The 6,000-nt window shown below is 41.5% G+C and overlaps 1 protein-coding gene across 1 annotated transcript in view; it reads left to right on the top strand.

Moving 5' to 3' along the window:
- The window catches only part of BRDT (bromodomain testis associated), a 62,806-nt gene that overhangs the window by 7,748 nt on the left and 49,058 nt on the right, over nt 1-6,000 (top strand). The gene's annotated exons all lie outside the window — the stretch shown is intronic.

Here is a 6,000-nt window from a genome sequence, read left to right as displayed (position 1 = left end):
GATGGTTTCCTTGGTTCTAAGATTTGCAAGTTTTACTATTACATGCCGGGGTGTTGGCCTGTTTTCCTTGATCTTGGGAGGGGTCCTCTCTGCCTCTAGGACTCGAATGTTTGTTTCCTTCCCCAGATTAGGGAAGTTCTCAGCTACAGTTTGCTCAAATACATCTAGTCTTCTCTCTCTCTCCACTCCCTGCAGGATTCCAATTATTCTGACATTGGAACGCTTCATGGTGTCACTTACTTCTCTGATTCTATTTTCATGGATTCTGAGTTGTTTTTCCCTGGCCTCCTCTTTTCCCTTTTTATCTATTATATTGTCTTCCAGGTCGCTTATTCTCTCTCCTGCCTCGGTTACCCTAGCTGTTAGATTATCTAGATTAGATTGGATCTCATTGATAGCATTTTTAAATTCTGCCAATTCCCCTTTTATTTCTGCCCTTAGAGACTCTATGTTGCCATTAATTGATTTCTCCATTCTAGCCATTGTCTTCACAATTGCTAGCCTGAATTCCATCTCCGACATCTTGGTTATGTCTGCATCCATTTGTAAATCTGCAGCATAAGTCATAATCTCTGAGTCTTTTCTGTTTTGGGGGCTCCTCCTCCTAGTCATTCTGTTGATGGCTGTTTGAGGGAATGTATAGAGTCCAAATTATTGACCAGAACCCAAGCAAGATGCACCTGTTTTCTTGGGACCTTAGGGTTGCTGGCCTCTTGTTTTCCCAGCCTGTCTTCTGCGGGAGGGGCCTGCCGCACGGTTACTCAGGCAACCCTGTTTGGGAGGAGTTGCCCTGCACCCTGTGGCGGGGGATGGGCTCAGTGGGAATCAGTCTTTGGGGCTTTTGTTCTCTGGCGCCTTTCCCTGGCGGCTTTCCACGTCTCTTCCGTGAGTCAGAGCAGAAGAGACCGTTTCCAACCCTCTGCCTCAGAGCAGAGATCGCAGTCTGTTCTTCAGTGAGCTCTCCAGGCCACACTGTCTCCATTTCTGTCCGTGCTGCTATAAACTGCAGCGTCCTGGGTAGTGCACCCCTCCGCAGGGCTCCCAGTCCTGCCTTCAGGTCGGGCCTGTCTCTGCCCTTTGTGCTTCTAAAACCGCCAGCCACTCCCAGTTCGCGCGCACGCGCGACCCCGCCACTCCAGGGTTCCGCCCCGGAGGCTGCAGTTCACAGGCGCGACCCCACCTCTCCGGGTTTCCGTTGGGGGCTGCAGTTCACAGGCGCGACCCCACCGCTCCGGGTTTCTGCCCTGGGGGCTGCCCTAGAGTCCTTTCCCTGCCGCTACCGGTCTGCGAGGTCTGTGCCCTGTATGCAGCACGCGAGGCTGTCACTCACCGGTGGTGTAGGATCCCCATGGCCAGGCACCCTCCCGCTGCCGTTTATCCCGATACCCTCCCGCTGCCGTTTATCCCGATATCTGCCTGCAGAATCACGGCTCCCCACTTCGTACCTCAAAACCAACCGCCTACGATATTCTGTTTGTAGAGATCCAGATCTTCTTACATATCAGGCTGGTTTCGTGGGTGCTCAGAGTGGTCTGGTGGATATCCAGCTCAATTCCAGGGACCAGTTGAAATAGGGTCCCCTACTCCTCCGCCATCTTTCCCCCCTCCTCCTGAAACAAAAACTTTTGCCATCTTGGAGTTTATATTCTAGTAGAAAAAGAGAGGCAAACAAACCTGATGGGTTCTGAGTGGGCCTCATTGAGAAGTTAAGATCTGAACAAAGAAGAACATTCCAGGCAGAGGGATCAGCTAGAGCAAAGATCTGTAACAGGATCCTTTCCTCTTCTGTCACTTTGGGCCATTGCCTTCATGACCTGGATCTTCCCTCTAACCTCTTCACCTTGTCAAGGATTTTATTCCTTTGGTTATCCCCTTTGTTTCGTATATCATTAATCTCTCCTTTGTAGACTTAGTCTCATTACTCCATAAACATGCTCTAATATCTTGTCTTTAAAGTTCATCTTTTACTTGTCTCTTTGCGGCTACTGTCCCATTTTTTTGTTTTTCTCTTATACATTCATGAACTCACTTCAGTATAGGTTTTAGCCTCACTACATCACCAAGAAGATTCTTACCACACCACCTAAAAAGTTCTTGTCAGTCAGGGTCTCTTACAGTCTTGATGTGGCAAATTTAAGTAATATTTTTCTATTCTCATTTTACTTGACCTCTGTCAGTATTTGCATTAGAAGGCTGCTATCTCTTTCTTTTCTTTTCATTGATTAAAGAATGCACATTTGATTATTCATAAGTCCAAAAATAGAATATCTGTTACCTTATTACAGTTTTGATTTTTTTTTCTCACCAAATCAAATTTTATTCCATCAAGGCAGACACTGGTAAGTAGATAGGTATTTATCGTAACAGTTTACTATGTTCACCCTTTTTAATTTAAATTCAATTAATAACATATAGTGTACTATTAGTTTCAGAGGTAGAGTTCAATGATTCATCAGTCTTATATAATACCCAGTGCTCATCACATGCCTTACCCAGTGTCCATCACCCAGTTACCCCACCCATCCCCACCCCTCCAGCAACCTCAATTTGTTTCCTATGATTGAGTCTCTTATGGTTTGTCTCCCTCTCTGATTTTGTCTTGTTTTATTTTTTCCTTTCTTCCCTTTTGATCCTGTTTTGTTTGTTAAATTCCACATAGGAGTGAGATCATATGATAATTATCTTTCTCTGACTTATTTCACTTACTATAATACCCTCTAGTTCCATCCACATCATTGCAAACGGCAAGATTTCATTTTTTTTGATGGCTGAGTAATATTCCATGGTATACATATACCACATCTTCTGTATCCATTCATCTGTTGATGGACATCTGGGCTCTTTCCATAGTTTGGCTATTGTGGACGTTGCTGCTATCAACACTGGGGTGCAGGTGCGCCTTCGGATTACCACATTTGTATCTTTGGGGTAAATACCCAGTAGTGCAATTGCTGGGCCATAGGGTAGCTCTATTTTCAACTTTTTGAAGAACCTCCATACTGTTTTCCAGAGTGGCTGCACCAGTTTGCAGTCCCACCAACAGTGTAAGAGGGTTCCCCTTTCTCCGCATCCTCGCCAACATCTGTCATTTCCTGACTTGTTAATTTTAGCCATTCTGACTGGTGTGAGGTGGTAGCTCATTGTGGTTTTGATTTGTATTTCCCTGATGCCGAGTGATGTTGAGCACTTTTTCATGTGTCTGTTGGTCATTTGGATGTCTTTGCAGAAATGTCTGTTCATGTCTTCTGCCCATTTCTTGATTGGATCATTTGTTCTTTGGGTATTAAGTTTAAGTTCTTTATAAATTTTGGATACTAGCCCTTTATCTGATATGCCATTTGCACATATCTTCTCCCATTCCATAGGTTTCCCTTTAGTTTGTTGAGTTTTTCCCTTGCTGTGCAGAAGCTTTTTATCTTCATGACGTCCCAATAGTTCATTTTTGCTTTTGTTTCCCTTGCCTTTTGCGATGTGTCTAGCAAGAAGTTGCTGCAGCTGAGGTCGAAGAGGTTGCAGCCTGTATTCTCCTCAAGGATTTTGATGGATTCCTGTCTCATATTTCGGTTTTTCATCCATTTCGAGTCTATTTTTGTGTGTGATGTAAGAAAGTGGTCCAGTTTCATTCTTCTGCATGTGGCTGTCCAATTTTCCCAACACCATTTGTTGAAGAGACTGTCTTTTTTCCATTGGATATTCTTTCCTGCTTTGTCAAAGATTAGTTGACCATAGAGTTGAGGGGCCATTTCTGGGTTTTCTATTCTGTTCCATTGATCTATTTGTTTTTGTGCCAATACCATACTGTCTTGATGATTATAGCTTTGTAATAGAGCTTGAAGTCTGGAATTGTGATAGCATCAGTTTTGGTTTTCTTTTTCACCATTCCTTTGGCTATTTGGGGTCTTTTCTGGTTCCATACACATTTTAGGATTATTTGTTCCAGCTCTGTGAAAAAAATTGATGGTATTTTGATAGGGATTGCACTGAATGTGTCGATTGCTCTAGGTAGCATAGACACTTTAACAGTATTTGTTCTTTCAGTCCATGAGCATGGCAGGTTTTTCCATTTCTTTGTGTCTTCCTCAATTTTTTTCATGAGTCTTTTATAGTTTTCTGAGTACAGATCCTTTACCTCTTTGGTTAGATTTATTCCTTAGGTATCTCATGGTTTTTGGTGCAATTGTAAATGGGATCGACTCCTTAATTTCTCTTTGTTCTGTCTCATTGTTAGTGTATAGAGATGCAACTGATTTCTGTGCATTGATTTTATATCCTGCCACTTTGCTGAATGCCTGTATGAATTCTAGCAATTTTGGGGTGGGGTCTTTTGGGTTTTCCACATAGAGAATCATGTCATCTGCAAAGAATGAGAGTTTGACTACTTCTTTGCCAATTGGGATGCCTTTTATTTCTCTTTGTTGGCTGATTGCTGAGGCTAGGATTTCGAGTAGTATGTTGAACATCAGTGGTAATAGTGGACATCCCTGCCATGTTCCTGACCTTGGGGGAAAGCTGTCAGTTTTTCCCCATTGAGAATGATATTTGCTGTGGGCTTTTTATATATGGCTTTTATGATAATGAGGTATGTTCCCTCTATCCCTACTATGGGAGTTTTAATCAAGAAAGTATGCTGTACTTTGTCAAATGCTTTTCCTGCATCTATTGAGAGGATCGTGTGGTTCTTGTCCTTTCTTTTATTGATGTATTGTATCCACATTGATTTTGCAGATGTTAAACCACCCTTCCAGCCCAGGAATAAATCCCATTTGGTCGTGATGAATAATCCTTTTAATGTACTCTTTCTTGAAATGCCTTTATTCTTGGTGCACACTCTAATTTTGTGAGTTTACTTTCCATTGTGTAGTACTCTTATTTATCCTTCTCTATTAAACCTCTAAAATATTGGAGTTTTCTTTTCAGGGCTTGATATTAGATATTCTTTTTCTAAATTCCATCTGTGTGCTATTAATCCCCAAATTATGTCTCTAATATAGCCACTGGACATTTCCACTTGGATGTCTTATACACATCTTATCATTTAACTGGCTCACAGTTAAATACTGATATTCCTCAGATTATTCTGTATAACAGAAAATGCTACTAATACACAGTTATTCAAGCCAGAATAGTAGAAGTTGTCCTTGATTCCTTCCTTCCTCTGATTCTTTCTCACATTCTGTTCCATAGTAAGTCATTTGTATTCAACCCTCAATTTGTTTTTGCAATTATCCTAGGTCAGGCTACCATCTTCTTATTCCCTGTGATCCTGATTATTCTGTGTGGTCTATTGTCTATACAATAGTAAAGGCAGTATTTTAAAAATAAACTAGAATACATCATTAGCCTACTTAAAGCCTCTCTTTAGCTTCCCATGTTAAAATGAAGTCTGAATTCCTACTGTGGCCCTTTGTGATCTGGTATTTGCCCAATTCTCCATTCTCATCTTGAGCTACTTTCTTCTCATTCCCTGGTTTTCCCTACTGATTGTCTCGAAATACATTTTTACTGCCACCCCATTCTCTGGCTACTTCTTATCTTTATGGTAACATCTTAATTGGTACCTCTTCAGAGAGGCCTACTTGGCTTATCTTCTTTATAGTAGGTCTCTGCCTTAATTTAGTCAGCACCCTATTTATTTCCATTCTAGCAGTCAACATCACTTGTAATCAATTTGATTGTTTTTTTTTTCTATTTCTTACACTAGACAGTGTGCTCACCAAGGACAGAAACTGTGTCTATCTTGTTCATTATTGTGCTCTAGCACCTAGAAAGGTGGCCTGATACATAATGGCATGCAACAGATGTTCGTGGGGTCCTCTTACATTCCAAGTTATGTATTAGGCACAAGAGATATTGTAGAGATTGAAACAAAAAGTTCCCTTCCCCTCTCAGAGCTTTTTGTTCTAGTTCAGGAAATTAGTAAAATTAAGTAAATGTGAGTATTCCTCATTATACTTAGCCGTGTTTAGCTCCTGAGTTCAAAGAGCCACAGTTGGGATATCA

This window comes from Phoca vitulina, unplaced genomic scaffold, assembly GCF_004348235.1.
Source record: "Phoca vitulina isolate PV1807 unplaced genomic scaffold, GSC_HSeal_1.0 scaffold2, whole genome shotgun sequence".
Lineage (NCBI taxonomy): Eukaryota > Metazoa > Chordata > Mammalia > Carnivora > Phocidae > Phoca > Phoca vitulina.
Note: the sequence above shows the minus strand (reverse complement) of the source record. Positions and strands in the feature narration are given on the sequence as shown.